Raw genomic sequence first — 26,694 nt, 5'->3', positions numbered from 1 at the left:
AGGGCTGCACTTCAGCCAAGATCTGGAGCTCAAGTGACCTTGCATGATTTAAAGGTTACCAGGAATTTAGTAGTACAGGTAAAGTCATAAGTCACTTTTACCTAAATCATATATTTTGTCTTTATTATTATCACTATGGAGTTAATTACACAACTTTCTTTAATAACTATCACAATAGTAGTTGTGTATATATACAAGGACAAGGCATGGAATCAGTACAAGACTGAAATGGAACAAAGTAGATATGCCACCCTCCTCACTGCTTCCAGTCCTGAAGCATGTCTTCATTATAGCAGGGACTCCACACCTATGGCCTCCCTTGTGTAGTGGAAACCAGTTCAGGCTTTCATGTACTGGAACTACTTCAGGGTTGGGATGTGGGGTAGTATATGGTGCCCATTGATTTCATTTTATGTTTAGTATAGGTGGTGTCATTAAATGTATAGGCCCTCAGCAGAGAAGCACTAGCAATGTAATAAAAAGCTTCACATGCACACAAAACACACGTTTTAAAAACAGTCCTGTTTCCTCCCTTTTTCCTCACTCACAGGATTTATTTAAGCAGTAATGAATGTTTAAACAAGCAGTATTTTAGGACAATCATGGAAAAGTTTATTTAATCTTAGGGGTGGTAGTAAATGGGTAGGAGGTTGGACTTTGATGTGTTGTTTACAATGCATCTTCAAAAGATTTTTCTGCTTCTCTGCAAATTCAGGTCTACTTCCAGTTTATGGAGGTTGTTCCTGAGGAAACAGAGGAAGCATGGACCAGAAGATATTATGGGTGGACCATTGAAGCGTACCCGTGTAAAGCCATGAGATGCGTACCACCAAATGTAAATTGTCATTAAGCTACTGTGTACATTTTATCAATAGACTAACAAATCTGACGTGTTTAAATGTTGAATGAGTATAAAAAGTGATGCTGTTTATTATAATCATAATAACCCATCAATCATCGTCGTCTAATTTTTTTTTCTCAATGCGGCAGTTGATAGAAATATAAAATGTATTGCAAGATTTGTGGAAATAGATTAAAACTAATCTGTCACTATTTCTGTTTTTACTATGTTTCATGCAATCGTTAGAAATCTTTTACACACTTTAAGAAAAAAAGGAAAAAAACTATATTAACTTTTGTACAAGATAATGGAATATTGGTGAATTTTTGCTTTTACTAAACATTGGGAACATTACGGTTTTCATAATAGTGAGTATAAGGAAGCACAAATTTGTTACATAATAGAAACAAACTTGCACAAATGTCCAGTACACATAACTTTTAAAACATGAAAACCACATCATCTATCATTTTATTTACTTTATTTTATTTCTAGTACTGAGATTATTTTTTAGTAGGTGGGATTACAGTATTGTGAAATTGTTGCCATGTGCTGTGTACATATGTCTAGGACATTGTTTTTAAATGTAGAATAGGAGTTAAGTTAATACTGATAAAGATATATGTGTCAATTAAAAATTTACTGCAAGCACGGACAAAATGAATCGTATAAATTATCAATATTATTTATATTACAAAAATACACAGTGAATACAATATACAGTACAATATTGATATACACATAATAAAATATAACAAGTATTGGTCTGGCATGATGGCATCAACATATAACATTTTATTTGAAAACAGAAGAAATTGTAAATATACATTTTACTTACATATATATTTATTTCGCTGACCACCTCTCCAATACAGTTGTCAAACTTTTCTTCTTTTTGTGTATTGTCTCTTGCAAGCTGTTATACCTGTAGTACTCTTGACAAAATTCTACAAATTGTATTTTCTGTCATTTATGAGACCAGTAAAAGCAGGAGCTTAGGATAATGATAAGTAAAAAAAGAGCTTTCTGTCCTTTTCAATTTAAAAACCAACATTGATATACATAGGTAACCACACACTGGCAAGCAATGCTGAATAGTTAGGCCAGCTGTCATAGTGTATGCAAACAATCCTTATTTTAAGATGCAAAACAGGTTTAGTGGTATTCCAATTGCTGGAAAATCTTAAAAAAAATCTTTCCATGAGCATGATTTGCTTTTGCAGTATTTACCACACATTTATTTTGCATAAGAAAATTAACTCTCAGTGCTTACCCTATTTCTAATATAAATGTGTTTGAATTTCAAATGATTAGGATATACTTGCATGATTTTAGTCAGTTTTTACTTGACATAGCACCTGACTTTCGCCACTTCGTTACCCACCTGGCTTCTTTTAAACAATAAAACAAGCCAGTGTAAGCAATACTACCATCTCACAATAGGCATATTGAGCACATTGCTGTGTAACAACAAAAGTCTGCTTTCTTCACACCTACCTCCACTTGTTTTTATTGCGCTGGGTCGAGCGGGCCTACTGCTGAGATGCTGTTCACGGTGGGATCTTAGGTGTCTGGGTGCGGGTCTTACTTCCACCACAAGACATTCAGGCAACTTTGGTTTATTGTTGTGAACAAGGGGTCAGAGTGCAGCACTTCACACGGATCTGCTCTATAATGTTGGTGCAGAGCACTAAAGTTCTTTCCCACATGGAGGAGCAACAGTGGGAGATGTTGTGAAGAACACAAGAGTTCTCCTCCACTAAACACTGCAGCAGGTAGAAACATTAAAGTAGGGTATGGGAGAGATTGGGGTATGTGTGACAAGGGAAAAGTACTTCCCTCTTGTCACATATCCTTTCCTAACATTCTCTAATATATCATTTGTAAGAACGGGAGAGAGGGTGGGTGCTATATGTGGCATTTATGAGAGAGAGTTTGAGGAATAATATGTGACAAGGGGAGAGTTTTATGTGGCAGGACCACTCTATCCATGACCGGTGGTAATCATATTTCCTAAGCCGAAATTGCTGACACCAATAACACTGACAGTAAAATGCTGACACATAAAATAGTGTCAAGTAAAAAATACCCATCATTATAGCACTGACCATTTCTAAATCCAGACACCATAAATGGCTATATGTAAGAAATGCAGACACAATAAAATTCCGACAGTGTGATTGCTGACACTAAAAATGTCGACAGTCACACTGCCGGCATTAAGGGGGGCAATGCGAGCCGGTCTGGCGGCTGTATAATGACAAAAACAAAGGGATAAAAAAAAAAAATGTAGAGTCCCCCCTTCCCTATAAACACTATTAAAATTGGGAGGAAATTGGGGGGATAGATGTGTTCACCGCAACACTAGGCAAATCAGTCGGGATAGGTGGTACTATAGCATGGGGACACACGACAGTGGGTCCCCCTGCCATAATGACAACCGACCCCAGGCTGTTCAGCACAGGACTGGATTCCCTAGGGAGCAGGGTGCGCAAAAAAATTGTGCGGCCCACATTTAGGAATACCCAGCCAGTGGGTGTAGGGTAATAATGCACAAAAAAAAGTGTTAAAAATAAAGAAAACACCTTTTTAGTTTGTGGAACTACAAGTCCCTGCCATTAAGAGTCTGGGCATGCTGGTGCATATAGAACTACAAGCACCAGCATACCCATGGCAGTCAGGGCATGGTGGCACATGGAGAATCACAAGTGCCACCATGCCCTGACTCCCAGGGATTGTGAAAACTTGTAGTACCCCCAAGTAAAATGTTAAATAAACCACTACACCCTCATTATCACCAAATTACTTTAATAAATATAATTAGACCCCTTAAATAAAATACAACACCCTTGTTATAACAACATTATTTTAATTTAAAAAAAATCCTAAAATACCATCGGAGTCTTCTTCTGTATAGCATCCAATCTCCTTATCTTTCACTCCAAAAACTCTTGTAACCATGTCCAAATAAAACCCTAATATTCCAGTATTCCAATATTAATATTCCAGTAGCTCTCCCAAAAAAACTTATCTTCCAATAGTCCAGGTGAATAATATTTTTATCTTCTGGTCCAAAGATCCCAAATTATATCTAAAAGTCAAAAAAAATAATCTTCTTTTCTTCTGGTCTAAAGACACCCTTTTGTAATCCAAAATGGCTTGAAACATCTTCTGGTTTTCAGTCGAAAGGACACCAAAATAGTTCCCGGGAGCATGCTTGAAACACAAAAAAAAATCACAGACAAACGATTTGTGTTTCTCAAGCACTGCGATGCTGTATGAGAAATACACAGCGAGGTCTATTTATAGTGTAAAGGGGTTGATCAGCTCGCATTGCCCCCTTAATTTCAGCAGTGTGACTGTCAGCATTTTCAATGTCAGCAGTCACACTGTCAGCATGTTATTGTGTCAGTATTTCTTATATATTAGTATTTATGGTGTCGGGATTTAGTGCTAGTCAGTGTTTAGAAAGTTAGGTATTTCTTACATTTTACTATATTGTTATTGGTGTCAGTATTTTCGACTTAGGAATTTCATATCCCACCCTCCATGACTACATGCCAAAGCCCATGATTGGGTTGATCATATACCTGCTTTCCATGGAGCTCTGCTTAGTGTACTTTTGACATGTAGTCAATTATCATGTGTGAAGTAAGGACGCTTGGCAAATATTCAGCACAGGGTACCAGGTTATCTTAATTCTCCACTGTTAGATACTTTTTGTTCAATATTTCAACATAAAGCTTCAATATCATTTACTGTAGCTTATCAGGGAACACCTAATACATTTGCTAACAGTAGTGAATTTAATTGGTCCCTTAATTATAGTTTCCATGTTTCATAATAGATGTTCTGACATCCAAGACTGAAAATATAGATAAAACTCCATGTAAGAGATATCTTCCCATGTCACTAAAACTCACAAGTTGGTAACATATACTGATGAAAAACACAGTTCTACAATTTACATTTTTGGAAATTAGGGATTTTTACATCTCACATTAATTAAAAAATAAATAACTTGGAATAAGTATATTCTCAGGTTCCCCTTGGTAAAGTCTGCAATGGCCAAAATGTGTAGGAGTCTACCTGAACACCTCTGCTGAACTTTGTTGAGGCAATACTTCAATTCTCTAGTCTGTGTGTACTTTCTATTCATTGAGAGCCTAGAGAAAAGTCTTTTGAGACTAATTGCTGCTACAAGGCAGTGAGGATTTCAAGAACTCCCAGACAAGCTGTTGTTTTACTTATTTTAAGTAAATGCATATATTATTCTTTATTATTAAAAAAAAATCATACATACTACACTATGTAATTTCCTCAATCCTTTTCTGAGATGTCAATCATGGTGAACTTTCCATACAGTAAGGATCCCTGGACTGGGTTTGTTATTAATGGTGTATTGCAGGGATAAATATTGGGATCAATCTAACTATTCCTTTATATATAATGTATATGTATATATATATTCCATAGACAATGACATCACATCATGTGGTTAGTAGCAGATTCAGAACTATTTTGCAGTAAGATTGCTGACACTCACAAAATGGTGAAGCTATTATTTCACAAAATGTGCTCTCTCTGTAATAAACACATGTAGTCTATGAAACTAAAGGTCGGAGGAGCTACGTACATTAAAAGTAGGTCCCCAATTCTAGCTCATCATTTCATCCACGATGAATAAAAAAAACAAACACAATTTGGACTAGACAGGAAGTCAATCAGTTTATTAGAACAGGACCAGTTACACCTGCTGGAGGCACTGATATAAGACAGTTGGGGAGTAGAACAGAAGCAGAACAAGCTCTTACTAGGGAATCATTGAATTACTCAGGGAACTAGTTAAATGTAGACAGAAATATGCACAGCATCCAGGAGAATACATATTGCCATGGGGTTTGAGACTGGGATCACATGGTAGATGGCATAATTCTTACTGCTCAGGAGTCACAGGGGTTGGGTAGTATTACCCAGGACCCAAAATTATGTCACACTGGCTACAGATGCAGAGAAATAACATTGTTCCTGATATGTAATTGCATAAGAATTGTATATTAGAATCCATAGGAAATAATTGCAGAAAAATCATAACAGATGATTAATGCTATACAATTCTTATGTGAAATGTGCTGATGGTTTTGCTAGTGACCATCTTTCATTGGCCAGTAACACAGTGAATGTATTGGAGAGATGGAATGGTCTTGATATGGACTAGTTCACACATTTCATGAAAAGCGCAATGCTCCAAGAGAGATCCCCAGCACTAAAGGCATCACTGTTCACTGTGTTTAGCCATTTAATGGTTCAAACAACTGTACCTGAGGTGAATGTGATATAGAACAGCAGAGGCCACAGATAGAGGGACAGGACCTTTGCAGTAACACAGAGACAAATGTAGCTAGTTTTGGTAAACAGTAGGTTTCCCATAGACAATATACCATGGTATTACTTCTTCTCAATTGTTGAAACTATGGAAACAATGGAGGAAAGAGAGATAGCTGTGAATGATGTGAAGAATTAATGCATTCCCACAGCTCCCCTGTGAAGATACGTGTTTCCCAAATTACTCAGACACGGTATTAGAGGAAAAATAGAAGAATGATTTATTCTGCAGAACAGAATTAAATACAGCATGGCCCCGTAATGATAGCAGGTCCAACAAGTGAGGAAATCAGTTCATATAAATCTAATGGGATAGGTACAGCATGGTCCCCTTAACAATAGCAGGTTCAACAAGTGACAAAATCAGTTCATATAAATCTAGTGGGATAGGTACAGCACAGTTCCCTTAACAATAGCAGGTCCAACAAGTGAGGAAATCAGTTCAAATAAATCAAATGAGATAGGTTCCACAGCACATCTCTGGCAGAGCATCACATCTTGGCCAAAGTCAGTCACATACATGTCCAACTCCCCAGGGTAGCCACTTTTATCGCCTCCTAATCCCACCTTGGGAACTGCCTGCCCAGGGGAGTTGCAAAAGGTCTCGATTGGTGGGCTTCTCACACTATCCAGCCCCCTCCACTACCTCCTCTGGTGTCTTCCCTCATGTGACCCCTGCTGGGTCTGGCTCCAGGCAGCCTGTAGAGCTCACTAGTGGACAATAGGGAGCAAACAGAAATAACAATAGTAGCTTAATTCACTGAACTCCTGAGTGTTCACTGTGGAGGTGGAATTTAACCCCTGAAGTTCTTTTCCAAGGAGATGTTATAGTTACATCACTGATACTTCCTGATAACAACATGGCTAAAAAGTGCAGTTCATCCCCCAATTTCCTCCCCATATGAGAGTCTGCAAAAGGAGTTCAATGACTTGAAGCAGGCCAAGATGGGAAGGGGTGGTTGTTATCAACCATTGTAGCAAGTCATCCCATATGCAGCCAATGCAAATTAGAGTTGTGAAGTTGGTGACCAAAACATTATGTTTCCGAAGCACTGTATTGAAAAACATCAGAAGTAACCACAATGAGTAACAAAAATGCCAGACATAGAAATTTCTGTTTCACAGATCCTCACAACATACCATCAGTTGTTGAAGGTAAAAAGTGTGGAAGAATTGAGGGGTAAACATATGAAGGCTTACAAAGGGAGATATCACATGCAAATAGGACAGGATCCTTTATTACATGCCAAGATTTTTTATTTTTACATATTCTTTATTTTTTTTCCTTTTTACAATGAACTTATATAGCAAGGAAATATAAACAGGCAAAATATAAAAATTAGTGATACACTTAATAGACACAATATTTAAGGTAGGTGTAAGACATACACATAAAGCAGAGGGTAAAGGGTTGATGGTATAGGGAAAAGGTCAGATCACAGTCTGCAAAGGTTGCAGATACCTTTCTCTTAAATATAATAAAGTTGTTTTTGAACCTATACTGTAGGTGTTTATGGTAAGAAATAAAATTTGAAAGTGGAAATTTCTTTGAACTCCAGCCATTGAAATCATAATACAGAGAATTTTTGCAATCTATCCATTGCTGCCAAAGCGATTTCATCCAACGACAAATAAAAATCTATATGACCAGTGGTTTGAAGTGGAAATTTAGTAGTGATGGTATGGAAAATGTAAATGGAATTTGATAGTTTCACATTAACTTTAGAGCCCACCCCCAGTTCCCACATAACACTTCATCATCACCACCACTGTTTATTTGTATAATGAAACAGAACCATATAAGAATACAGATAAAACATGCATGAAAAGCGCAAACATAATAAAAGATACAGTCAGGCCCGGCGCTCCCATTTGGCAAGGTTAGGCACTTGCCTAGGACGCCGGGCTCTGGAGGGCGCCACAGAATACTAAAAGACTTTAAAACTGTGCGACGACAGCTGGCCATACCTGTCACGGCCGCCGCACAGCATTCAGATGCACGGGGAGGGGGGGGGGAAGAGGCTATTTTGTCACCACCGCCGCCTCTCTGCTCCATCTCCGCCCCTCCACTTACTAGTGTCAGTGAGTGGAGGGGAGGAGACGGAGCAGAGAGGCGGCGGTGGTGAGACAAGATAAGGAGAGGAGGGAGGAGGGCGGTCGCCTTTTTAAAAATGCCTAGGGCGCCGTGGACCCTAGCACCGGCCCTGGATACAGTTATGCAGAATAATAAAAGTATGGGTGCAGAGTGTGGAAAGAAATGAGACAAAGGGTAAAGAGTTCTGACTGTGATTTGCTGACATTCTAGAGGGAGGGGTTAATGAGATATAATAGATGATATATGTGTCATTAGTGTGTGTGGTCAAGGCAAAATTTAAGGTTTGATAGTGCAGTTGCCCCCTTTTTTTTTGAAAGGCTAAGCACTGCTTACTAATATGGGGTTATTTTTGTTCCCTCCCGCCGTATATGAAAGAAGGTACCTGTGTCAGAGTTGCATTTCCAGTAGGAGGCTGGAACATTCAGTGAAAATGTAGTGTGATGATACAAGGGTATTAAGGTATAAGCCAGAAAGGTGACCCTAGTGACTAGGGGTTTTTAAATCACACAGACAAGGAGAGATGAAAGCTGCAACAGTATATTACGGTAATGCAAAAACACAACTGTAAAAACAATTGCTAGAACACAGATAAAAATAACACAGAGCATATCATCAGATCTCAAGAGTTCCCACAACATACCAGCATTAATAATATAGCATCCGCTATAAAGTTCAGTAGAAATCCAGCCATATCAAGATATACAGTTCGAAGGCCAAGCTTTAGTTCCTGTACTTTGAAAGAAATGGGTTCCAGATTGTCTCCTGCCCAAGCTGCAAAAGTGCTCTCCTCCTCTCCGTGCTGTGTACACTTCTTCCGGCCGCACTGATAGATACGAGTCTCCGTCCAATCTGTAGATACAACTCTGCTGATGGAGCTGGCAATGATGAACCTCGTCCTTAATGGCCCCGACTGCTCGGCCACAAGCTCTCTACATTTGTGGTGGGAGTCTGAACCCCAGTCACCATACTCCTACAAGCACACTAGGAGAAAGGACTCACGAGCATCTCCTGATGGAGTGGATTTTTTGCCAATGCAGAATGCCCACTACAAGTTGCGAACAACAGCAGGATCACAGTACAGGTTTGCAGAGGATCACAGGACAGAATCACAAAAGATTTTAGGAGCAAATCGCCAACCCCAAGCTTAGATGAATCCCAAACACACCTAGCTCCCATTGCAGGGCCTTCTTAACCAGTCCATTTTTCTAATGGTGGAGAACCAAACCTACATCCAGGATATTCACCCAGGATGTCACTGACTCATACATCATAAGAGGTAGAAGCTGGAAGTGGAGTGATGCCAACTCCATGTGGTGCCCCCCGCCCAGTTGGTGCCCAGGAGTCTGATACAATCCCAGCGAGAACAGTAGCTGCTTACACCAGTTAATGAAAGACTTAATCCTGGTTGGGTAAGAGAGCCTCCTTGTTTTTAAGCCCTCCCATTTGTTTGTGATGGTATGGAAAAAGTTTTGGATGATCCAGACTTTCTGTTCTCACTGTGGGAGTGGAAAGTGGGCCAGGTAACAGTACATCCATGAATACATGGAACCCACATGGCTTTTTTTTTTTTAAAGAATAAAGTAGGTATATTTAAGCCCATCTTGATACAGTTTTTATTCACAGAGATGGCAATGTGTTGATTAAAAAAACTATAAAAAGGACAATTCAACTATTCATACAAGCATACTACATCCTATATGTTCAAAGTGACAAATAGGGAAGATGGTGCCTGTCTGACCCATCTTGTCACATGTAGCAAGTCAGGGATTCTGTACCATCTTGACAGAATTTTAAATTGTGTCTCCGCCACTAAAGCTGGATACACACTACAGAATTTTTCACCAACTTTTTATGCTGAGCGATTTTACATGCGATCGATGCTCCGATCGCTCGGTCCATGGACTGCATACACACTAGCCTTGTTTAGGACGATAAAGGGAAGAGCGGACGTCCCTTTAGCGACTTTTTACAGCCATGTTGTCGTGAACAATGATTTTAATTTCATACACACTGCAGCGACATTTGCGGGAAATGTAACAAGATATCAAAGGCATTAGTATAAAGGGGCAGAGCTTTCGCTAAAGTTAACACCCAAAGCTGCATAAAAAGAGAAGACTATACTTTCTCTTCATTCATTTCTGTAAAATAGAAGTTTAGTAATATACATTTCAAAATTTAGAAAAACATTTAACTGCTAAAGTGCAATGCAATGAATATTCCCTAATAATAAAATCCCTTTGTATGTAATGGAATGCTCCATTCTCGGCAGGCATCATCGCAGATTGGTCCACAGCAGAAACAAACGCCCATGTCTGAGTGTATAAAATTACAGAGGAACCTGTTTGACGCCGAGGGAGCATCAGAAAATGGTGAGTGAGCAAGTGGCAGTGGCGGTTGTGGGTGAGGAGAAGATGTCAGTGAGGGTTGCGGGTGAGGAGAAGGTGTCAGTGGGGGTTGCATCTATGGAGACGGAGACGGAGATAGAGTCAGAGATGGTGCTGGAAGGGCCAAAAAATGTTGGAAAAGTTAAGGTGGGGGATGGAGATACTCAAGAAGAGCAAAGAGCAAATCCAATGAGCCCAAGAGAGGTGGAGATGATGGTCAAAGTACTGGACTAGGACGACAACGACAATAAAAAAGGTCAGTAGCACATGTAGTCTACCTGTTAGAAGGACTTTATTTCATTTTAGTGTCACATAAAGCTAAATGGTTTGGGCACAAACCTGTACCGTTATAATAACCAAAATGGCGCCTGTTTTCTAGAATGCTTGGAGGTTAAGCCCGCTATTGTTGCGATTTCGCCACAGGGACCAAAATATAAACTGATCTTGAGCAGTGTGAAAGGTGAGAAAATGAGAGTATTTATGTCGTTGTATATAAATTACAGATATAGAAGTTAAATGGTAAACATTTTTTTATTTCCTTGTATCGTAGATAAAGAAATCAAAGGGAATAGAAACCCAAGCAACATCAAGACCTGTTCTGCCACAAGCCAGTAGCACCCTAATACTCTGCAGTACTCAGCTCTCTGATTGGTATGGGCGCGCTCACTTCTCATGCAGATTTTTCAGACAGCTGTTTGTGTTAACATTTTTGTACCCTTTTCCTGCAATAAAAATGTTGCTTGAACACTGTCTGGTTTATTCTGGGTTCTTCACAATTATAAGTTAATCAAGGTTAATATAACTTTAATAGGTTATAAAGGTATAAGTGTATAAAGAGTAAATATAAATAACACACATGCTTTACACAAGTGTAATGGTCTGCAGCCAGACAGGTGCAATATACATCGATACAAAACACTAGTCAGTGATGTGCGGATTCCGCACCACGTGGGACTGGGACAGACATCAAAAAATTAACATACACACGCCCCCCAGGTCGAGGAAGTATTGGAGGATTGTCGTGGATCGGTCGGAAGTTTATACACACTACACAGCGGAAACGAGATTGGAACGAAAATATTAAAAGGTACGACCAACCCAATGAGGCGACAATCGTCCATTTGGGCAGACTTTTGACCATCGTGCCACTGCACACACTGACCCGACTTTTGAACGAGCGGTCGTATGTCGGCTGATTCAGCCGATTATTGGACGAAAACCGTGTAGTGTGTACCCAGCTTTAGACTGGGAGTGAACAGGTCTGGGTCATTAGAATTTGTTTTGTCCCCTCACTCAGGGGCCGGCAGACTTTAGCTCAGGGGCAAGCACACAGCATTGGCCCATAAGTAGCGGCCCATCTTTAAAGGTTTTCAGTACAATATATACTCATCAATATAAAAAAAGAGGCTATTTCAGTGCTGCTTAACCCATCAATACTTTATCATTATAAATAATAAATCTTAAACAATGAAAATAAATAAAGCAGCAAAAAACAAACCTCACTTTATATTGCATTTCAGTTTTTATATCTCCTCCCTACAGCACCTTCTTTTCACATATCTGGCTATATATATATATATATATATATATATATATATATATATATATATATATATAAAATTGGTCAGGTATATAACATGGCCTTAGCTGTGTGGCGTTTGTTTGTTTATTCCAAACATACAGGTATAGTAATTAAAAAACAATGTAACTTGGCGCTATAAATATGGTAGTAAGCTAATGATACCAAAGTATGAGGTCTGCAGCCTCAAAAACATATTTAGAACTCAGATAAATATACTATGGTATCACCGCCACAATGAACTGGTAAACACTGAAAATTCCGAGCAAATAAAATTTATTTGACATAAATAAAATATATTAAACATATATAAAACATAACCATGATCAAGCCACTAGATATAAAGTAGATTAAACATATGTACTGCAGTACCCAAATATAACCATCAATTGTATAGGTGCACCTATATAAGTAGAAGTTGATTTATATGGCCATGTAACAATGATTGTGACGGCAGGTTGAGGTTAAGTGCTTGTGGATTTTGGGCAAATGATAATAAATTGGAGCGATAGGGTGAGTAACTAATAAAAAATTAATTTTATCTTTGGTGGGACAGAGCCCTCAAAACAGGACTGTTTATCCTAAATTGAGATGATTGCGATGTATGCAAGTGGAATGTTAATATGTAACAATGTTGGTTGTGCATGTGTTAGGGGAGGAGATGGAAAAAAAGGCATGTGCAAGCATGCAGGAGTGCATATGAGTTGAGAGGAGTGTAAGTGTGTGTGAGAGAGAGAGAGAGTAAGCATGCATGATTGAGGTGGGGGAGGGAGAGAGAGAGACAATGATCGGGTAAAGAGAGAGAAATACTAGGACAGCATCCAGTATAGATTAGATAGGGTTAAACATTATATTAAACTTGCAGGGGTTAATAGACTGATATTGCAGAATTAAGGCTAAATTGTAGATATTTATAATAGAGTTAGAGTTAAATTAGTATGTTGATTGTGGAGTTGTAGGGTTAAATGAATTTGGAATTAGGGTTATAACAATATATTGAAAGAAAATGTCAGAGTTAGGGTTGAAAGAGTTGACTCGATTTCAGATTTTTCAAAAGAATATTGTTTAGTCACAATATGCTTAATTTGTTAGCAAGTTTCAGGGATATGCAAGATCTGTAACTATGATTTGTAACAATTATGTCCTGTTCTAAACAGTATCTGCAAGAGATGTATATGCTTTTGTTTAATATTTGCTGACTTTATGATTTACGCTTGCGCAGTGCTACAATGTCTACGTGACTAAAAAATTATATATAGATATTGATTTGTTTCGATAAATTCAGAGCTTATGCAACACTCCACCTGCATGTGTTTATTTGTCTCTCCGCCCATATGGATACCACTTATCTGATCACTGACCACTCAAGAAATATCGCTGACGACTTTGGAGGTATGCACAGAGATACCCAGACTTTGAAGCGCACTGACAGCGGCTCTGTTGAACACTGGACGACAGAAGTACAAAATACCAAATGTTCTTGTTGCAATTGTATTACATACAATTGCAACAAGAACTAACACAAATACATCACAAGGTATATGCTTCTATTCCATATCCCAACCTATCTGATGAGATGCATGACCTCCAACCAGGTGACTGGGTGTGCATAAAGAAACATGTGAGAAAAGGATTGGATCCCTAAATTTGAAGGGCCATATCAAATCCTCCTCACCACTCCAACCCCAGTAAAGGTGGCTGGACGAGATACCTGGATCCACACATCTCACCGCAAAAAATAATAATTAGAGTAATTACATCTAAAATCATGATGTTTGTATTGTTATTACAAAGGTTGTATGATGAAAGGTCAATACACCCTCCTAAGTCCTAAGCCAGATAGAAGACCCTGGGAATTATCGTTTTCTTTATAGGTGTTCATGCAACATACAGCATCTCCAAGAGAGAAAACACTAAGGGCTAGATTTACTAAACTGTGGGTTTGGAAAAGTGGAGATGTTGCCTATAGCAACCAATCAGATCCTAGCTTTTATTTACTTAGTGCATTCTACAAAATGACAGCTAGAATCTGATTGGTTGCTATAGGCAACATCTCCACTTTTTCAAACCCGCAGTTTAGTAAATATACCCCTAAATGTCATAACATGTCCCCCGTATAAAAGTATTACTGATCATTGTGGTACACCTCTGGACAAAAGATGCTGTTAGTCTTGTACCAGAGCACCCCCCCAGTTACTCTGCCTTTCCCTGGATTGCAGTGTAATTAAAAATGAAGCATTTGAAACAGATTCCTTACAGTACAGATTCCTTAAAAGTAGAACATAAATATGCTGAAAAGGCTCACAGCTTGCCAATAGTGATGTTTAGTAAAACCATACTTGCCAACATTTTTTTTTCCTTTTCCGGGAGATGCCGGCTGGGACGTGGGCGTGCAGGGGGCGGGGCTGCGAAATCGCGTTATTTTGGCCCCGCCCCCGTGTCGGAATGAGGCAAATCGCGTCATTTTACAGTGGGGGCGGGGCTAAACGCCGCGATTCCGGGTGAATCGCGGCGTTTAAACTAAATTTTTCCCCCTTCCTATCAGGGAGATTGCCACACTCGTCCGGGAGACTCTTGCAAAATGCGGGAGTCTCCCGGACAATCCGGGAGAGTTGGCAAGTATGAGTAAAACCCCAGAATCTTGTATAAAATCTCCATGAGTAGGCCCTGATCGTACAAACTACTGGTCTGCTGGACAAGATAATTTGATCTTAAATAATATGGACTTACCCATGGAAAGTATAAATTGTCCTCTCACACAATCACGTACATTTTACAGCAACTTAAGAGCACAACGTGACACTTTGTGGCCTGAAATGAACTAATGATAATACACCAGCAGCAAACACATATTCCAAGTATTCTAAGATACAAATAAACCCTAAGTCTAAGCAATGGCTAAAAGTGTTAAATCAGACAAATGATATGAATTGTACTGAAGTTTGGCAGGGTGATCTTACATGGGATTGGAAAAATTTGACACATACATTTTCAACAATATATAAAATACAGTTTAACATCCCACATGTCCTCCCGTCAGGCATATACTGTATATGTGGTAAAAAAGCATTCAAATGGCTCCCCTTTGGAGTATTTGGGAACTGTACCCTTGCATGGTGTCACGGGCACTAGGAGTCTTTACCCAGGGATCACCAGGTGATAGGCTTACCAGAGCAGTATAGGTGGTAATATGGTACTCTGGTAGCAGGGTGATCACGGAACAGGAAATAGCAGATGATGAGATGCTCAGGAAAGTCTATGACTAGCAGCACTGGCAATATGGAGGTAGTAATACACGAGGAACTGTATGGACAAAGGACACGTGAAGGTAGTCAGTGGTCTGCGGTAGCAAGTTGTACCACTGCTATAGTGAGGAGGAATGTCCAACAGAAACGAGGAGGTGATGAGGGTCAGCGGTCTGCGGATAGCAAGTTGTACCGCTGTCTGAGTGAAGGAATGGAATCCAAGTGAAGGTATCCGGGGAGTCAGTGGTCTGCGTTAGCAAGTTGTACCACTGCTATGTGAGAGGATACTGGAACAGGTGAAACTGTAAACAGGGGTCAGTGGTCTGCCACTAGCAAGTTGTACCACTGAATATATATGTGAGGAGGTGCACGGGGAGAGACTGCAACACAATATATACACGGGCACCTTGAGTTTGATCCACAGTAATATGCACAATATAAATGTATAAATGACTGAACAACACTGCCAATATAGAAAGTCTCTTGAAGAAATCCAGCATGAGATAACACAGTCAATGATGGCAATAGACTCAGCGGATAGTACACTCCAGAGGAGAACCAACACAGTCAATGATGGCAATAGACTCAGCGGATAGTACACTCCAGAGGAGAACCAACACAGTCCAGCAAGGGATGCAATACACAGCACAGTCAATGGGAAGTATGCATACCGTGGTTCAGGAGAAGGCAGTCAGACAGGAGTGCAGAGATACCTGAACGGCAGGAGGCCGGCAGGATGCAAAGTCCCTGGATGGGTGAAGCGGTGGTCTAGCAGGTGCAGCGCACAGGTAGGTAGACCAGCAGGGAACACAGGAAGGCGTGGAGAGCGGATCAGCAGTAGATGGATGAGTAGCGCTGAGAAGTAACAGCAGCGGGTCTCTGCGGGAACACGGAGGTAGCCAATAGCAACCAGCGGGTGCAGAAACGATGGGACACCGGAGCAGAGTTGAACTGGAACAGTTGATCACGGAGAGTAGCGGGTAGCAATAGTGGCAGCAGACTCAAGGAAACACGGGAGAGTAGACAAGGACTGAAGACTGCAGCGCACAGAGGCAGCGGATAGGAATCAGCTAAACAGTCACGATGAAACACAGACGGGTTGCAGGTTGAAGACTGTAGTGCACGGAGGCAGCGGATAGGAATCAGCTAGCAGTCACGATGATGAAACACAGACGAGTTGCAGGTTGAAGACTGTAGCGCACGGAGGCAGCGGATAGGAATCAGCCAGCAGTCACGATGATGAAACACAGACGAGTTGCAGGTTGAAGACTGTAGTGCACGGAGGCAGCGGATAGGAATCAGCCAAACAGTCACGATGATGAAACACAGACGAGTTGCAGGTTGAAGCCTGTAGTGCACGGAGGCAGCGGATAGGAATCAGCTGGCAGTCACAATCATGAACAGGTGAGTGGATGTGAATGAAAGACTGTAGTGCACGGAGGCAGCGGATAGGCATCAGCTAACAGTCCCAATGATACATGGTAGAGTTGAAGTGGCTAGAAGACTGTAGTGCACGGAGGCAGCGGATAGGAATCAGCTCACAGTCACGATGATACAGTAGATGGTAGAAGTGGTATGGGAACCACAGTAGTAGAAGTGGTTTGGAAACCACAGAGGTAGAAGTGGTTTGGAAACCACAGGAATCAGCTGGGCTGAATAAACGAGGAAACACAGGAACACCTTCAGAGACTCATGGGGAATGAGACTCCAAGATCAGGCAACGTGGCGTTGACCACAGGTGCTTAACATAGGGAGGTTGCCTGATCTGCCAATTAAGTTAAAGGAACATACACTGGAGGTATAGAAAGGGCTGCGCATGCGCAGTCCCTCAGGATGGAGGACGGCCACGGTTCCTAAATGTCCGGGAAGAAGCACTCACAGTCCGGTGAGTGACACATGGCTTATGCCCTACACCAATGTAATGTCACATCTAGAATTTAAATAAGCATTACAGGTTAATCAGAATCTACTTAGCAGACACAGAAGGGAGGTTAAACCAGAGGCCCCCCCCCCCTTTCTTCAAGCCATGATGCCACAATATAGATGGGGTACAGAATACAGGACAAGCCCAATTAGAGGAATAAACGATAACTATGACCTCATCAGAGATCTGGGTAATTAATAGACAACATAACAGACATATATGATTAGACATTCAGATGTGTGGCAAAGGAACACAAAATGATAAAGAAAGAGCTGATACAGCATTTAATGTTCTTGACTATATGACTGCTCAATTAGGAGGATATTTTACTGTATTATATACTCAGTTTGGGGTCCAATGTTGCACATTCTTTACCAATAATACTGATGATCCTGAATATATTATCAGTGAACATATGTAGGAAATACTCAAGTTAAAGGAGGAGTTTTCAAAAAGAATCACTAAATAGAGCTTGTTACTGATTGGGAATGGTTTGGTTGGCTAAATTCTGCAAACTGGTTTAAGGGAATTGGTAGGTGGTTCTCAGGTATCCTGCAATCATTACTTCATATAATAATAATAATGATTTTTGTTTCCTTTCTATTTTAGTTCAATTGTGAATTTTGCTGATAAAGAATCTCCTGACTGCAAAGTGCTGCTTGCTCAACAGAAGCTGACACAGTTATAGGATTTGTGACAGAATCTGATCCTGTACTGACTATACCACTGTACATTGTCCTAATTGCCACTTTCTGCACAGGGCTGCCAAGAGGAATTCAGGGCCCCGGTACAACAACTTCATGGGGCCCCCTTATAGGTGTGTATGTTGAAAAATTTTGCGCCGCCACTTTGCGGCGGCCCACAGTTACTATTTGGTGTGGTCATAAAATTGGGGGCGTGGCTATGCATCGTTGGGGCATGGCTGGTGGGGGAAAAGCGCTAGGCCCTGAATTCACTGGAGCGTCACATATGTCCAAGCACTCCTGACTTTCAAGACATCTAGCACTACAGTGTAGTACAGAAAGAATGCAGTGTGTACACAGAGAATTCACAGTCTTGGCCTGTACCTTACATTGGGCAGAACACTCAACAAAAATTTACATTGTCCCACTAGAATCACAACATTTCACACACTCTCCTGCTCTCTCCTACCTGTTCTTCTCACTTTCACCCTATGTGGCCGCAGGTTTCTTTAGTTGCGGCTTGTCTGGGTCCTGGAATGTTGGGGGACCCTATTTGGAAAAAAATGGCTACATTTAGAAAATTACAACCAGCCCTGCCGTTAAATCAATAGCACCCATGATTAATAATTAGGCCTTCCTAGAGCCCCCAACATTAAAATAATAGTATTCCCATTACCCCGCAAACAAAATAGCAACCATTAATTAGCCACCATCTACCTCACACACACTACATTGCCAAAAGCTCCTTGTGCCATCACACACACATTACTGCGCCCCTTCATCATCACCATGCTATGCCCCCTTATGATCGCACTGTGCCCTCCATGCTACCTTTGTCCCTTTCTTTATCCCCCTGTGCCATGCTGTCTTTGTCCCTCTTTTCTTTATCCCCCTGTGCCATGCTGTCTTTGTCCCTCTTTTTTTTTAACCCCTGTGCCATGCTGTCTTTGTCCCTCTTTTCTTTATCCCCCTGTGCCATGCTGTCTTTGCCCCTCCTTTCATCATCCCCCTGTGCTATGCTGCCTTTGTCCCTCTCTTTTCTTTATCCCCCTGTGCCTCTCTGCGTTTCTCCTCTTTCACTTACCTCTGTATTGCTTTCTTTCATCTTTATTTTATTTTATTTTCCTCTCTCTTCTGTCTTCTGCCTTCTTCTGTGCTCGGTTCTTCACTGAATGTCGGGCGTTACGCCTGACATACATTGCAAGTACAGAGAGGGGAAGAGGGACGCCAGCGCCGCGATCATGTGAGTATTTGTATACACACATGATCGCAAATCCCCCCCCCCCCCCCCCCCCACCCCGGCTGCGTAGGGAAAAAAACACAGTGGGAAAAAAGAAAAAAGTTTTTTTTAAAAATAAGTAAAAAAATAAATAAAAATTTCAGAGTGAGGGCCCGGGCCCAGTTAATTAGTACCCGCTCGCCCCCCTCTCGGAGGCCCTGCTTCTGCGACAAGGAGGACGGCATACCTGTCTGCATTGTAACAGTCAAATACAAGAGTAATTTGTGTTTCAAGAAACTTTCCAAATTAACTTTTTGTTTTCACATTTGCAATTAGCTATGCTAAAACCAATGAATGCTATAGATGAACTGACAGTAGGGCCTCCTCTACGTCCAGATAATCTACATGCTGGCAGCTAATCCCATTCCTGTGCATCTACTTTTTTCCTGTGTTGTTGGACTCTTCATCCCTCCATATCTTAATAGAGGTCATATTATACTATATTTTAGCAGCAGAAATTAAGCAACATCTATTATCAATTAAATTGTTTTCAGACTTAAGCAACCTAAGACTTAGTTATTGCATACAGCTATTAATCAGTTACTGCTTAAAATGACAAACAGAATATTGCAAGTAAGTTGAATATGGGTGTAGATATTAGATGTGAGGGCCAGATTAAAAGGTGAGTCAGGAAAGGACAGAGAATAGGTATATGTGATTGATAACCGAATAGCAATACTAATGGATGTTTGGATCCAATGATTTGGAATACATTAAGATTCCTAAATTGTGACATACTAGTTGCTATGGGGGTCAATCATGCCTGTTACGGTAGATTAGAGGTGATTTTTTTTTTAACAAAAAGAGGGGAATTGAAAGAGTTAACTCAATTTCAGATTGTTCAAAATAATATTGTTTAGCCTACAACTTTGCAAGTCACAATATGCTTTAGATTTTAGCAAGTTTCAGGGAGATGCAAAAACTGCAACTATGATTTGTAACAATTATGTCATGTTCTAAACAGTATCTGGAAGAGATGTATATGCTTTTGTTTAATATTTGCTGATAAAGGACTTGATTTATGCTTGCGCAGTGCTACAATGTCTACGTGACTAAACATTATAGATGTTGGTTTGTCATTTGTCTTTCTGGCTGTATGGTTACAGCTTATCTGATCACTGACCACTCAAGAAATCTCGCTGACAGGGTTATAAACAGTATATTGAATGAATGGGGCAAATATAGGGTTAAAAATCAGTATAGAGTCAGAGTTAGGATAAATTAGTAGTTAAAACAACATAAATGAATATGGCACAGTTAGTTGCATAATAGTACTTGGTGTATGCAGAGTGCACAGGGAAACAGTAAGTATTTACTGCAATGCAGTAGCTGAGAGGTTGAACAGAGATAGGAGCTGGGCTAATATAGCCCAAGCCTCATTCTCCCTGCCTGCATCTGTACGGACGTGGAGACAGTGCTCTTCATCCCCCCCCTCGCACACACATACACCACCACCAACTGCACGTTGCCAAGCGAGATTCATCACTCCTCCGTGATTACCCTAGCATACACTAGCATACACAGACGCCGGAGCTCTGTTTTTGGAGCTCCTTCACAACGGTCTTTACCCAAGCTTGAGGGAACACTGAACAGCTCCATCTGTTTATCGCCCCATGTACCAATCACATTTGCAAGAAAACAACTTACCTGGACAATAGATTGTTCACCTTTATCCATAATGGTAAAACAAATACATTCATAAATGCTAGAAATATTATTAAAACCAAAAGAGTACAAAAAGCATATAAATCATCTGGACTTCCTGTTTAATAGTACTGTGAAATGCACGTTGATTAGAATATTATTTCCTGTTTGCGGTCCATATCACAAACAAATGGAGTGCTGCTTCTGTTGTATCAGGTAACAGCCTTATTCCACAATAATCCCTGAAAGTTCCAACAAACAAATCGCTTATTACAAATAGGGGAATGACCACATACAAATTACATTCTAGACAATGTTACTTCTGGTGGATCCACTTTAAAGGTGGAACGCACAAGGTAATCTGGAATAACCAATGATGAGACTTCCTGTGAAATTTTGATTTGCATTCCACCCAAGTAAACAATGGAATGCAAATATAAAATATATCGAGGTGTATATCTACACTTCTAAAGATACAAATAAATCACAAATTGATAGCGAATTCAAGTTTTTCAGGTAAAATGTATTTACATCACATCAAAAGAAATTTGTTTTTACATAAACGAAAGTAACATTAATACCTTTCAAATAAACTATTATTCCAGTAACCATTTTAGTCTGAATTTCAAAATTAAGACCATCTGAAGTCAGGGTGTTCACATTAAATATCCATTGCATCCATCTTTTTTGGTAGTTTGCTATTACTTCTATCTTTTCTTTTTCTTTTAACTCCCTAATAAGGTCATCAAATACAATTCAATCTGCTCCAGCATACAAGAAAGAAAAAAGATTGGCCTATTAAATATCTTCACTTTAGCCAGTATCCCCCTCCCATCCCCCATGAAAGTGGGTGAGTCGAGTGATCTTTTTTCCCTTTCCAGACAACTGCGTACACTCCTGGAACCTGGGGGCAGGGCATGAGAAAGGAGACAGGAGGAAGGGAGGAGAAACAAAGGAAGGAGAGAGGAGAAGGGTATCACAAACAGCAAGCATAAAAGAATTAACCATACAAACAAAAACACAGCTGCGGAGAGTGTAAATGGTCAACCTTATCTACACCAGGGGGTAAATGTATGAATGTCCGATTTCTGCACTAAAGGCAAGTTTGCCTTTACAAGCCATTGCCCCTTTAAATTTTCACTGCAAAGTCGCCGGTTTCCGGCAACTTACAGAAATCATACATTTACCCCATGTGCGAGAGAGGAAAGAGTATATAAAGACTATATAATACAATAAAAAGAAATTGTTACTTTTTAAAAAATATAGCAAAAAACACTTAGCTTAAGGTAGCAAAAAGTTCATCACCACTCCAAATTCATTAACTGGAAGATAACTGCTCAAAGAGGTATGGGAAGCATGTAAATCTGCCAGGGGGTAAAAAAGATCATGTCTTTGGAAGTAAAATTTCTAAAGTAATTCCAGATCTGACCATATACAGCCATGGCCAAGAGTTTGGAGAATGACACAAATATTATTTTTTACAAAGTCTGCTGCCTCCGTTTTTATGATAGCAATTTGCATATACTCCAGAAAGTCATGAAGAGTGATCAGATGAATTGCAATTAATTTCAAAGTGTCTCTTTGTCATGACAATGAACTTTATCCCAAAAACAACATTGCCACTGCATTTCAGCCCGGCTACTAAAGGACCAGTTGACATCAGGTCAGTGATTCCCTCATTAACACAGGTGAGAGTGTAGATGAGGACAAGGCTGGAGATCACTCTGACATGCTGAATAAGTTAAAATAACAGACTGGAAGCTTTAGAAGGAGGGTGGTGCTTGAAATGATTGTTCTTCATCTGTTAACCATGGTTAGCTGCTTGGAAACACGTGCAGTCATCATTGCTCAGCACAAAAAGGGCTTCACAGAAAAGATATTGCTGCTAGTAAGATTGCACCTAAATCAACCATTTATCGGATCATCAAGAACTTCAAGGAGAGAGGTTCAATAGTTATGAAGAGGGCTTCAGGGCGCCCAAGAACGTCCAGCAAGCACCAGGACCGTCTCCTCAGCTGATTGGGGCACTACCAGTGCAGAGCTTGCTCTGGAATGACGGCAGTCAGGTGTGAGTGCATCTGTACGCACAGTGAGGCGAAGACTTTTGGAGGATGGCCTCGTGTACAGAAGGCCAACAAAGAAGCCACTTCTCTCCAGGACAAACATCAGGGACAGACTGATAATCTACAAAAAGTACAGGGATTGGACTTCTGAGGATTGTGGTAAAGTAATTTTCTCTGATGAATCCCCTTTCAGATTGTTTGGGGCATCTGGAAAAATGCTTGTCCAGAGAAGGAAAGATGAGTGCTACCATCAGTCATGCCAACAGTAAAGCATCCTGAGACCATTCATGTGTGGGGTTGCTTCTCGGCCAAGGGAGTGGGCTCACTCACAATTTTACCTAAGAACACAGCCATGAATAAAGAATGGTACCAAAATATCCTTCAAGAGCAACTTCTCTCAACCATCCAAGAACAGTTTGATGATGAACAATGTCTTTTCCAGCATGATGGAGCACCTTGATATAAGGCAAAAGGGATAAGTAAGTGGCTCGGGGATAAAAATATCAAAATTTTGGGTCCATGGCCAGGAAACTTCCCTGACTTTAATCCCATTGAGAACTTGCGGTCAATCCTCAAGAGGCGGGTGGACAAGCAAAACCCACAAATTCTGACAAACTCCAAGCATTGCTTAGATAAGAATGGGCAGCCATCAGTCAGTATGCGGCCCAGAATTTGATTGACAGCATGCCAGGGCGAATTGCAGAGGTCTTCAAAAAGAAGGGTCAACACTGCAAATATTGACTCTTTTCATACAGTTAATGTAATTGACACTCATGAAATGTTTGTAAATATACTTCAGAATACCATAGCAACATTTGACAAAAAGGTCTAAAAACACTGAAACAGCAAACTTTGTTAAAACCAATACTTGTATCATTCTCAAAACTTTTGGCCATAACTGTATAACAGAGAAGTGGACAAGGTCATTAACGGCTTTGTTAACAAGTGAAGGGGGGTGAGTAGATACACTTGAGAAGGATGGGCATTTATATTGGACTGATAAATCGGTTAGGATAATTATGAAAACCAGACTGCTAAAAGTATAAGATTATCTTCTCTAGGTAAAAATTAAATAATAGTAGTGCATTTGAAGAAAATAAACAACACACAATAGTGTGATAGTCAGGTGTCAACTATGTGCTCCAGGCAATTTGAAGGCTGAGACTTTCTCTTGTGCCCTCTACTGGTGCACCAAGATAAATATTGGAAACTTGGACTTTACGACCATTGAATTTAATTTCCTTGAACCTTTTGGATTTTGAAGGATCTCCTCCTTAACTTTTTAATAATGAAGGTTACAAATAATTTCCCACAATTGCCAAGTCTTGGGGCCTCTTGGCCTAAGCAGCCTATGCTTAATATCAAACATTATTAAATTGTTGGGATCAACATCCAAGATCTCAATAAATATTTTTTAAGTGCATCAACAATGTTGTCAGTGGGAATTTTATCAGGTATCCCTCTATAATGCCTACACTGGTTGTCAAGTTCTTTAAAGCATATTGTATTTCAAATATCTCTTTTATCTGGCTGTTGACCTTTTCTTGCAAGAGTATTATCCTAATTATCCTTTTTTTTTCAGGGATTTCACCCTGGCTGCAACTTGAGAGATCTGGCTGGATGTTAGCAAGTTGTGAATTTAGCCCCTCTTGGAATCTCTGTTCAAGATTCTACAAATGTTGCATTTTTTACAAACTATTGAGGTGTTTGAGAATTTCTCCTGGGTCTTCATTTGCAGTAGAGGCGGGCTTGTTCCCTGAAACAGTTGAGGGAGTCTTAGACATGGTAGGAGGTTGTGCTATAATGGGCAGACAAAGAGCTTGAGTTAGTGAGATACTGGAGCAGATCAAATTGTGGAGGAGGATCTTCTAGTTGAATGAACCCTTTCTGTCCTTCCCCATAGAAATAGTAAGAGTAGATGCAATCTCCATAGTAGTTTTATATCATGACTGATTAGTATTATAGAGCAGGATGTTTGAATCTGTCATCCCCCATTAAAGTAGGTGATTATAACATGGAGGCTTTAAATACAAGCTCATGGGAGTATGTAGAAGTCTTGTGTCACTGCCAATGTAGCAGTGGTGTTGGACTTTCCATTTAGACCCCCTTCTAAATCCCTACTAAATTCCTGTGGGAGGGATGGTGAGAGAGGGACTCCTTTTGTTTCAATTGCACTGAACACATTATAATGAGTGTGGATGCTGTAGCACTACCTGAGGGAGTAGGAGGCCCATTGGAATGACTGATAATGAACTCTTCATTAGAAGTAGGCTTGTGAGTGACCTGGTTGTAATTTGTCAGGTATGAGTGGCGCTAGTGGTAGGCACAACAACTTTGCGGGGCTGTTTGGTCTGGGAAACAAAACCAGAAACTATGATTAAACTAGGTTAGTGAAGAAGTCTCAATTGCGAGCCTATGCAGGAGCTAGGGGCACCAGGATGAGACAGAGCCAATTGTACTTATGTTGTACAGGGCCATTAAGGTGACAAACCTGGAGGTTGAAACCCCTGTTATGGTATCAAGTCGTGGCTGCCTGTTGATATCGGAGAGGCAGGGGAAGGATTAGTATTTGGCTCAGAGTTCTTTCTGGGACACCAGAGCCCTGTTTAGGCATATTAGAGGTAGAAATGATGACAGCTGTTGTAGGGGAGGAGTTAATCATAGGTGGGAGGGAGCCTCTCAGTGGTTGAGTGGGCAGGTATGCTAATGGATGGCACTCTGAGTTGCTGGTTGTAAGTTAAGACCAGTGATCTCATCAGGGGAGCTCTATGGGTCCAAGTAGCTCAACAGGGTACTAAGTTGATATCCAGGAGCGGGTGTGAGTCAACCAGGACGTTCCACTAGAGGTCTAGATCAGCCCAGGCTGGTGGGAAGTTGGGCCTTGCTGTCGGACTGGAGAGGGGGTGTCTGTGGAGGAGTCCTGTGCAGTCCTTAGATCCACTCACCCTAGATCAGGCTGGAGCTCAATAAACTAATTTTTAGTGGAGATCTGCACTGATTCTGGTTTGCTATGATCCCAGAGCACTATTGAGATGAAAGGGTAAGCAACAGGGGGAGGTTGTGACAGTAGAGCTCTTTTTATACAGTTTTGCAGACATGCTTGCAGTAGGTAAAACAGCCCCCTGAACTCTTTGCTGGCCCCAAAATGTCTGACATTTTACATCAGCTATTTAACATCATGATGTGATATTTCCTCCAAGCTTGGAGTTAACGTGATTGTAAACTTTAACAAAATTGACATCAATCTCTGAATTCCCAAATACTTTGCTGTTTACATTGTTTACACAAGTTCTAACACACAGGACAAAAGGCCTCACAGGAAAGAAATGAAATGGTCCCCTGCTTTGTTTTTTAGGCTAAATCAGTGTTGACCACTTTACATGAAAGAGGTCTAATTAGCCTCAATGAGGATTTCCTCTAGAAACGTTACAAAACCAAATCATGACATACTGTCGTAGACGTTACAAATCAACATTTGCTTTTTGTATCAGAAATCAGTACATTTAACAATGATATACATTGGCAGCTGCATCACTAATTGAAATAAATTTGTACAATAAATTATTTCTACG

The 26,694-nt window shown here is 40.4% G+C and overlaps 1 protein-coding gene and 1 long non-coding RNA gene across 2 annotated transcripts in view; one reads left to right on the top strand and one right to left on the bottom strand.

Moving 5' to 3' along the window:
- RGS21 (regulator of G protein signaling 21) overlaps positions 1-21,145 on the bottom strand; it is a 124,564-nt gene extending 103,419 nt beyond the window's left edge. The window contains exon 1 of the mRNA XM_075182725.1: positions 21,063-21,145. The gene's annotated coding sequence lies outside the window, so the exon portion shown is untranslated. The remainder of the gene's footprint in view (positions 1-21,062) is intronic.
- A 1,213-nt stretch (positions 21,146-22,358) lies between these two features.
- LOC142100100 (uncharacterized) lies at positions 22,359-26,183 on the top strand. The gene is made up of 3 exons (XR_012678700.1): positions 22,359-22,404; positions 24,705-25,938; positions 25,985-26,183. It is a non-coding gene; the product is annotated as an uncharacterized LOC142100100 (long non-coding RNA).
- The last annotated feature ends 511 nt before the right edge of the window (positions 26,184-26,694 follow it).

Source organism: Mixophyes fleayi, chromosome 8 (assembly GCF_038048845.1).
Source record: "Mixophyes fleayi isolate aMixFle1 chromosome 8, aMixFle1.hap1, whole genome shotgun sequence".
NCBI classification, from domain to species: domain Eukaryota; kingdom Metazoa; phylum Chordata; class Amphibia; order Anura; family Limnodynastidae; genus Mixophyes; species Mixophyes fleayi.
Note: the sequence above shows the minus strand (reverse complement) of the source record. Positions and strands in the feature narration are given on the sequence as shown.